Here is a 10,779-nt window from a genome sequence, read left to right on the forward strand (position 1 = left end):
GGAGGGCCGACTGGATATTAAAAAAAGTCAATAAGGTAGATATCATCCATAACAAACTAGCCTAAAAGTGAAAACTAAGGCTTAAACAAATATATGCCAAGCAAGTGAAAATGAAAAAAATTCATACATAGCAAATAAATATCAAATTGGAGATAAGGGTCAAAAGCATTCTGTAGGAGAAAGAGGAACATGTACTTACTAAATTTTAAATCCATGAAGATACCAGCCACTTATAAACAAATGACAAAAAGCCAAATAAGTAATAACTAATTGGAAATGCAGGGCAACTTAAAAAAAGCACAAGTTTAGTGGATGATTTAATATACCCTTCTGAGAATGTAAGATGCCAGTTATACAGAAAACCAAATATATAGCAATAACATAAAAGATTTAAATAATGCATCATCAAAACCTTAAATGAAGGATACAAAATTAATGCACAGAAGTCTCTGGCATTCCTATATACTAATGATGAAAAATCTGAAAGTGAAATCAAGAAAACACTCCCATTTACCATTGCAACAAAAAGAATAAAATATCTAGGAATAAACCTACCTAAGGATACGAAAGACCTGTATGCATAAAATTATAAGACACTGATGAAAGAAATTAAAGATGATACAAATAGATGGAGAGATATACCATGTTCTTGGATGGGAAGAATCAACATTGTGAAAATGACTCTACCCAAAGCAATCTACAGATGCAATGCAATCCCTATCAAACTACCACTGGCATTTTTCACAGAACTAGAACAAAAAATTTCACAATTTGTATGGAAACACAAAAGACCCCGAATAGCCAAAGCAATCTTGAGAACGAAAAAAGGAGCTGGAGGAATCAGGCTCCCTGACTTCAGACTATACTACAAAGCAACAGTAATCAAGACAGTATGGTACTGGCACAAAAACAGAAAGATAGATCAGTGGAACAGGATAGAAAGCCCAGAGATAAACCCACGCACATATGGAAACCTTATCTTTGATAAAGGAGGCAGGAATGTACAGTGGAGAAAGGACAGCCTCTTCAATAAATGGTGCTGGGAAAACTGGACAGGTACATGTAAAAGTATGAGATTAGATCACTCCCTAACACCATACACAAAAATAAGCTCAAAATGGATTAAAGACCTAAATGTAAGGCCAGAAACTATCAAACTCTTAGAGGAAAACATAGGAAGAACACTCTATGACATAAATCACAGCAAGACCCTTTCTGACCCACCTCCTAGAGTAATGGAAATAAAAACAAAAATAAACAAATGGGACCTAATGAAACTTCAAAGCTTTTGCACAGCAAAGGAAACCATAATCAAGACCAAAAGACAACCCTCAGAATGGGAGAAAACATTTGCAGATGAAGCAACTGACAAAGGATTAATCTCCAAAATTTACAAGCAGCTCATGCAACTCAATAACAAAAAAACAAACAACCCCATCCAAAAATGGGCAGAAGACCTAAACAGACATTTCTCCAAAGAAGATATAAAGAATGCCAACAAACACATGAAAGAATGCTCAACATCATTAATCATTAGAGAAATGCAAATCAAAACTACAATGAGATATCATCTCACACCAGTCAGAATGGCCATCATCAAAAAATCTAGAAACAATAAATGCTGGAGAGGGTGTGGAGAAAAGGGAACACTCTTGCACTGCTGGTGGGAATGTGAATTGGTTCAGCCACTATGGAGAACAGTATGGAGGTTCCTTAAAAAACTACAAATAGAATTACCATATGACCCAGCAATCCCACTACTTGGCATATACCCTGAGAAAACCAAAATTCAAAAAGAGTCATGTACCAAAATGTTCATTGCAGCTCTATTTACAATAGCCCGGAGATGGAAAGAACCTAAGTACCCATCATCGGACGAATGGATAAAGAAGATGTGGCACATATACACAATGGAATATTACTCAGCCTTAAAAAGAAATGAAATTGAGTTATTTGTAATGAGATGGATAGACCTAGAGTCTGTCATACAGAGTGAAGTAAGTCAGAAAGAAAAAGACAAATACCGTATGCTAACACATATATATGGAATTTAAGGGAAAAAAATGTCATGAAGAACCTAGGTATAAGACAGGAATAGAGGCGCAGACCTACTGGAGAACGGACTTGAGGATATGGGGAGGGGGAAGGGTGAGTTTTGACAGGGCGAGAGAGAGTCATGGACATATACACACTAACAAACGTAGTAAGGTAGATAGCTAGGGGGAAGCAGCCGCAAGGCACAGGGATATTAGCTCGGGGCTTTGGGACAGCCTGGAGGGGTGGGATGGGGAGAGTGGGAGGGAGGGAGACGCAAGGGACACATGGGAGCATATGTATATGTATAGCTGATTCACTTTGTTATAAACCAGAAACTAACACACCATTGTAAAGCAATTATACCCCAATAAAGATGTTAAAAAAAAAAATAAACCTTAAATGATTGTGTGTACAAATGTTACATGTATGCAATTTTCATCTCTATAGATAATGCACATTTTTCTTTTATCCATATTTCCCTTACAAAAACCTATCATATACTTGATTACAAAGATACCCGTATTTAGTTCCAAAAGGGTAGATATTTTATGTTATAATTTGATGAAACTTAAAAATCAAGAATAGAAACATGATCAAAGGAGATATATACTTTTTTTTTTCCACAGGAAAGTAGGATTTATTGGTGGGCACGAGTAAGGAGGGGGCAGCACCAAGGCACTCATGAGTGCAGGGCCCGCCATTTGTCCAGAGGGCCACAATTAAGGATGTAGTTGGCCCCACAGCCTTCCAAGCTGAACTGCTTTCCTGCCATCATGTTTTCAAATTCATCTGCATTAAACGTAGTAAATCCCCATTTCCTGGAGATGTAGATCTTCTGATGGCCAGGGAACTTGAACTTGGCCCTATAGAGGACCTCAATCACATGCTCCTTGTTCTGCAGCTTAGTGCTGATGGCCATTATGACTTGGCCATTGTGGACCCTGGCCACTGTGTCCTGGGGCTTTCCAAAGGCAGCGGGCATACCTGTCTGGAGCCTAGATTGGGAACAGCATGCCAGTCATGAATGTCCACTGGAAAGGGCTGTCTCTAAGGTCCCTTGGGGCAACCCATGCAGGTAACAGGCTGCATACACTACCGAGGAGGCTGCTGTTTGCAGCCATTGCACACTGGGCCCCCATGGGGAGAGATTTATACTTTTAAAAATTAAGATTCTCCAAAATAACCACAGAATACTAGATAATATTAAATAATCTCTAGTAAGTAAATGCAAAAGAAAATGATTGCAAATAAACCAGAAAATAATGAAAAGCAGAGCAATTCAGTAAACCTATGGGAATCAAGCAAGAATATATTTAGACAAATAATTATTACTGCATACATATTTATTATAAAAATCAGATTAAATAAATATTTAATAAATTGACCCTAAAATTAAACCACAGAATGGGGAACTTAGATTATTACTAATGAAATATGACAAAAGGGAAAATAATAGAACTGAACAATAAAATTCTTTTTTTAAAAAGAACAATGAATCTTTCATAGCTTAATTTATGTACAAAAGAGAGAGATAAAATTTACAGCAATTTCTGTTGTTGTTTAAGGCTCTGTTAATTTCCTATTCATAAGCATTCTGCCCATTTTGTTGCTTATAAAACAAATTACTTTTTACTGCCCTGCAGGTGATCAAGGTCTTCAGGAGAACCCAGATTGTCAATTTTGATGTATCTAAATAAACATGGATAAACTAAATCATGCTACAGAGACCTTGCTTTAGTTATGGACATATAGCAAAATTCTCAAAAATAAAAAGAGAGGGAAAGGCAACTCACTGGCTTACGAAAAAAAAGTTTCTAAAATGAGACTAGATAGGGGTGTTTTATTTTCTGTCTAAGGATGCTGAAATCTGTATTAAATGCCTGAAAAGTTTCCACCCATTTAGGGAGCCATGAGGGGAGTCAGTAAGATTATTTCTTAAATTAGGGTGCACCCAACAGCATGAACGTTATCTGGAAATAAGTTAGAAAAACAAAATCTTGACCCACTCCAGCCCAGAGCTACTAAAGTAGAAGCCCTATGCTGTAACAAGCTCTCCAGGTGATTCTGACACAGGTTAAAGTTTGAAAACCACTGCTTTCAAAGGAAAAGCAACATCCTAAAGATGGATGAGGGGAAATATTGAAGATAGTTGGGTCTCAATAATGTTGTTGAGCTGCTTATTTAATGAGACCTGGGACTGTCCTATCTCCAGAATTCTCTCTCCTCCTCTTCCCTTCCCTTCCCTTCCCTCTCTTCTCCTTTCCTTTCCTTGTATTTCTTTCTCTTATTTTTGTAAAGCAATACAATGAGGTTTAATGCATTGTATGACAGTAAAATTATTAAATCCATGGTTTGGTAAGACCAAAAATACCTTTATAGAGACTCTTGTTTTTGCCAACCAGGAGAGCCAACCACAGAGAAAACTGCTTGGCTTGGCCCCAAGAGATCCAAAAAAGAAAATGATGACTAATAGTAAAACCCAGACTGAGGACACAGAGGTCTATGCACAACTATGAATCTTTGACACCTTTACACCTTTTCAATTTTTCAACTTATCTTTTTCCTTTGTATCTTCCATTAAAATGTTTTTATCATGTTAGATCCATGTCTTTCTTCACAACTAGGTACATAGTTATTAATAAACAGTGTTAAAATTTTAATTTATGTGACATCTCTTGTTGTTTATAGACGTCATTTGATTATCCAGATTTGTTTATTTTACTTGTTGCCTAAAGCAACTTAAACTCATAAATAGAAAAAGAGAAACAAATCTAACAATGAAAAAACTAAAATTATAAGAGAATATGACATGCAATGCAATCACAATACTTGAGAAAATCTTGAGAAAATTGATTATTTTCCAGCATAATATAAAGTAACAATTTTACATGGGAGAAGTTAAAAAAATTGAACAGGCAAATACTAATGAAGAAATCAGAAAGGCAATTAAAACTCCACCTTTAAAAGAAAGATATGGAACACCAAATGTTTTATTTTGTTTATGTTTCTAAACAAAAGGTTATTTATTCTTTAGATTATAAAAACAATTGGAACTTAGTATAAACTTAATATTCTAACAAATAAAGATAATCCAAATTTATAGTCACTTGTAAATACAAATAGAACATGCAGAATTATATATGGATCCAGCAATTCATAAAAACAACATAATATGATCAGTCAGCTTTTAATCTAGAAAATTCATTGCAAGGGAAAAAAATAAAGAAGGAAAACAAATAATTTAACAATTGATTCTAGGAAGCCAAGTGATAAAAAAATATCAGTCATTCATAGTAAAATTCTAAGTAAGATAGAAATAGAAACTAGTTAAACAGGATAGAGTTAATTTTCAAAGCACAGTAGGAAACATGAGACAACATGTTGAAATATTGAAGTCTTTTCTCTTAAATTCAGGAATAAAAGAGGAATGCTTTTTCTCACTATATAATTCATGATCAGGGAAAATTGATACATATTTTGGAAAGAAATGCCAAGTTTGTATATTTTTTTAAATGCTAGGATTATAAACTTGAGTCTCCAGTTAGACAGTGAAATAAGTGAGAATTTTTAATAGACAGTGAAATAAGTGAGAATTTTTAAGATAGTTGGATAAGAAGATAAACACAAAAAATAGTTTTTCCCTAACTCAAGCAAGAGCTATATACAGATATAAATAAACACACATGCATAAATATATATTCAAAATAGTGATCAAAGATATAAGAACCTGAGGAATAAATGTAATAAGGGATGTATAGGATTTATATGAGGGAAACACCAATTTTTAAGGACATTGAAACTGTAAGAAAAAATAAGAGAGTTATACTGTGTTCTTAATGAGAAGATTTAATTTCAAGAAAGAAACAATCCTCCAAAAATAATATGTAAGTATAATGAAATTACATTGACAATACATGAGGATACTTTTCTAGATTCTAATAAGGAAGTCTACAGTTCCATTAAACAAGAAAATACAAGAAAAAAAAGAATTATGGAGAACACAGTTTACAAGCTATTGAATTTTTCTATAAAGCCATTGTAATTATAACATGATATTATCACAGGAATCGTGAATTAGATCAGTGTAACAGAATACACAGTCCATAAGGTTTAATATAAAAATGTTTACATTTCAATTCAGTGAGGAAAGGAGGTTTATTTATAAATGATCTCATCTTAATTGATTATCCATCTGAAAGCAAAAGACACATTTTCTAATTTTTCATTTCACTCCTATAAATAGATAATTCCCAACATATCAGAGATTTAGATGCAAAAAAAAAAAAATTAAATGACAAGGAAAATACTTGAGAAAACATGAAATGTATATCCCCAAGAAAACTCATGATCATAAGGGAAAGATACACATATTTAGCAATATGAAAATTTTTTTAAATGGCAAAACATACAGAGTCAAAATGCAAATGATGGGCTACTAAAAATATTTTCAATATTTATGAAGTAAAATTTCGAATCTGATTTTTAAAAGAGAAATAAGGTCTGGAGAAAAATCTGAAAAGAATGTGAATAAAAAATTCATCACAAAAGTTAAAATGTGCTCATCTTTAGCATCAGTAAAGAAAATACAAATGTAACTAACATCAGATTGACAAAGGGAATGCCTTCCATTGCTAATGGAAGTGTTGGCACTCTCATATGTTGCTGAGCACTTTTTTATTACCATGCTATATTTGGAAAAATACAATATATGCTAACATTTTAAAATATGCATAATCTTTAATTTCATTACATGAAAATTTGAGATGTTAGACTATAGAAATTAATTCACTTTTTATAAATATACATATACATGTATATTTTGTGCAAATATATGTGTATATATATAAATGTACAGAACCATATATATATATGTGTGTGTGTGTGTGTGTTTGTGTGTGTGTGTGTGTACAGTACTATTTTTATGGGCCAAAACTGAAAATATTTACTTTCTTGAACAATAGATAACTATCTTGGTGTTATCATCCTATATTATATAGGATTATTTCATCTTTGTTGCATAATAATTTATAGTTCTTATATAATTTACTCAACCCAACAGTCCTCCAAAGTATTATCATTTCAGAGTTCCAGCACAGTAATATCACAAATTTGATTATGGTGTTAACCACTGGATCTTCTATGACTAATAAAATTAGAATGTAATATCCTTATTTTCATCACTTCTATAAATTTAAAATTCCCCCCATACTGTTGATATACAAATATTTTCTTGACTGAATTAGTGATTATTTTTAATATGAATATACTTCAGCAACTAATTTATATTGAGAATATGTTTAGTACACTTTCAGAGATTATATTAAGATTAATAAAATATATTTGAGGCAATGAAAATATTTTCTGAGATTCAAATTTTAGCTATATATTTTTATGAGATTAGTATGAATTTACCATATCAAATAGTTCAGTTGTTTACTACAAATAGTTAATCTAGATTGCCACACAAGTGATTTGGCAAAGTTAAATACATATATTTTAATCTCATTGATACTGTTATACCATTCTGTTAAAAATTCTCACGCTAAGTGACTCATGTAAGCATAACTGTATCTCCTTGGATTAGGTTAATAGGGTGTCTGAAATTGTGTATATCAGAAGGCTATTGAGATAATATCAATATGCTTAAACTTCTGCTAATTTATCCATTTCATCTCAACATTTTCCAAATAAGCTATGCTCCCACAAATCTCTTGAAAATAACACAGACAAATAAGCAAAAAAACAAATATAGCTGTTCTTTAGTATCAACATTTTGAAGCTGGAAAAGACATTAGAACACATCTCTTTTGAACCTATTACTTTATAAAGTTAAGATACTCAACTGTAGTACCAAGAAAGAAGTCTTCTAAACATAATCGACACCATAAAAATTCTGCTAAGGTTAATTTTAAAAAGATACATATGAAGTCAAATAGATAATTAACAGGAGAGCTTGGAATCTAAATTATATTTTTCTATTCCAAAGTCCAGTTTGCCTGTTGTTCCTCAAATGTGAATTCATTAAAATGCATGTTCCTAAACTCCTTTACTGGAGACTTCAAATGATTCTGCAAGTTAGTGTACCTGGCTATTAATGTGATCAAGGAAATTTGGGAAGACCTGTACAATAGGGTTACTGTCAATAGACTAAGATAATGCCAAACCTCAAATTTAACCTAATGGGTATAAATATTAGTTGCATCTACTCTGTAGTATTCTCTCCTCCACTCATTCTTTTTCTGTAAACGCTAATCAAGTCAGAAATTCCTGCTTTTTCCTTCCCTTCCCTTCCCTTCCATTTTCCTTTCTTTTCTTTTTTTTTGACAGGAAATACTATGAACAATAGACTTTCTCCTCTGACTGCACTCAGAGTTAATATCCATATCTCCTCCTATAGGATTCTTAAAACTCCAATTAAAAAACTAACTTCTGCTGCTTAGTAGGTTGGACTCACTTTAATAGGCATATATGAACATTGTATTTAATATATATATGAAATGTTTATTGACCCATAAATATAACAAAACTTGAGTCTATTAAAGTCATAAAGCCTACCAACAAATAATTAAGAAAATATCCAATAAATATACGTTAATTTATCTCTATTTATTAATGAACACTTGTCTGACTTTTTGTGGTATGCGGGCCTCTCACCGTTGTGGCCTCTCCCGTTGCGGAGCACAGGTTCCGGATGCGCAGGCTCAGCGGCCATGGTTCATGGGCCCAGCCGCTCCACAGCATGTGGGATCTTCCCAGACTGGGGCACGAACCCGTGTCCCCTGCATCGGCAGGTGGACTCTCAACCACTGAGCCACCAGGGAAGCCCTGATTGACTTTTATTAGCACAGTAAGAAAACCCTGTGTTGTTACTGATATTTATTTTTATTTTTCAGTACAATATCAATATAGGGTAAGGAAATTGTGCAGCCAGAGTGAATTCAAATTTTGCCACAACTGATAAGGTGCTTGAACTAAATAATCAGGGCAGACAAGAACCAAAGACAACTGACACTAGTGCATATCAACTTCAGATAAGTATTAATAAGGAGTATTTATGGAGTATTTATATGAGCCAGTGTTAATATGAGTGTTATATGAACCCACATTTGCCAGGTACAAGAAACAGAGAACACAGTAGTTATACAGATGGTTGCAATTCAGTGAGCATTGGGTATTAGCATTATAAACACTTGGGGTCAATCATACTTCTCATTATGTCGAAGAATTTTTGTTAAAGATAATTAATCTCTGTAGGATCCAAGTGTCTTTTTTATAAACAAGGTGAAAAGACATTTGTTTTGAAGATTTACTATGAAAATTAAACAATATTTTTCTTCTGAGCTAGTGGCCCATAGTTGTGGCTCAAGCTCCAACAGTATACAACTCAATCTCAAGCTACAACTGTTCATACATTCTTTTAGAGTCTCAGACTCAACTGTCCCAAACTATTGAACCTATTATAATATCTTTTATTGAAAGAGTATCTGTTACAGTTATTAGTACTAATTATCATGAAGATCAGTTAGAATTATCACAAATAATAACTTAGACCACACAAAATGGGGATGACTAATTCAGTAGTGTTAGAAAAAGTTTCAAAGAGAAGATATACAAGTTTAGCTATGACAAATAATTAATTGTTAAACATTGAGTGGAAACTATGATTCTGGTGGGATGGAGGCAAATGGCTATACAAGCTTCCTCAATTATACTGAATGTTGTCATTGTCTTATTCTAGGTTGTGTTTATAGAGCTTATCACAGTGCTCAATAGCTTTTGTTTGAAATGTTGTTCATGTGCCTGTGCATGTATATGAGAGAAAGAGGGAGAGAGACAGAAACAGAGAGGAAACAGTTTAACACTGTTCTTTGATGAGTAGTCACCAAATGATTACTAATTTTTTCCTCCTTATATCTTTTAGTTTTTTTCATTCCTTACTTAATTTCTTTCCACATCTTGGTATTCACTATCCCTCATTTTTTTTTAAAACCTCAGTAGCTGCCCTTTCCTACTGTAAGTCACTCCTGTAATCACTAAGTTGATGGATGCCCTAGGAGTAACATGTTAAAGTATAAATTATGACATCATGTTGAATCTCCTGGAGGACCTGGAGGACATCCTGTGCTAAATTCCTAAGGATCTGTTTTGAATAAAGCATAACACTTAGAGATAACTGAAGGATTTATAATATTGAAAAGTTATTTATCCATCTCTACTCTTGATTAATAGCCAAATAGTTTATTGCATGTTATTCAAACAAGCACTTGATATGGCCCTCAACACATAGAAATATAAATCAGTATTCTTATGGCAACTCACATCTACTATAAATATTGAGTTAAAATGAGATGTTTCACAATCTAGCACGTACTTGATCCTCTGAACTGAAAGCTAGAAAATAGAAAAGTAATAAACATATATACTTACAACTGCATGGGATTAATATTGACAAATTTCAAACTGGTCTTTCTGAATTAAAAATATGTATATACTTGACATTCAAATGGATTGATTAGTCTCATCATTGTATAAGACTTTCCCTTGTTTTTTCCTAAATTAAAGGTGTAAAAGGAATACAACCTCTTAAATATGAAGAAAATAGCTTGGATCAACAAGAAGGGAAGCTTTATTAAGAAGAGTTGAAAGTTGGTTGGGCTCTCAGGACTTCAGCTCAAGCATGCCTACTATTCTTTTCCTTTTTTTTAATTATTATTATTTTTTTACATCTTTATTGGAGTATAA

General features: G+C 33.1%; 1 non-coding gene across 1 annotated transcript; it reads right to left on the reverse strand.

Annotated features, from left to right (window-relative positions):
* Positions 1–3,076: 3,076 nt before the first annotated feature.
* On the reverse strand, positions 3,077–3,206 carry LOC136124030 (small nucleolar RNA SNORA70). The gene has a single exon (XR_010655971.1). It is a non-coding gene; the product is annotated as a small nucleolar RNA SNORA70 (small nucleolar RNA).
* Between the last annotated feature and the right edge of the window lie 7,573 nt (positions 3,207–10,779).

This window comes from Phocoena phocoena, chromosome 5 (genome assembly GCF_963924675.1).
Source record: "Phocoena phocoena chromosome 5, mPhoPho1.1, whole genome shotgun sequence".
In the NCBI taxonomy this organism is placed as follows: Eukaryota; Metazoa; Chordata; class Mammalia; order Artiodactyla; family Phocoenidae; genus Phocoena; species Phocoena phocoena.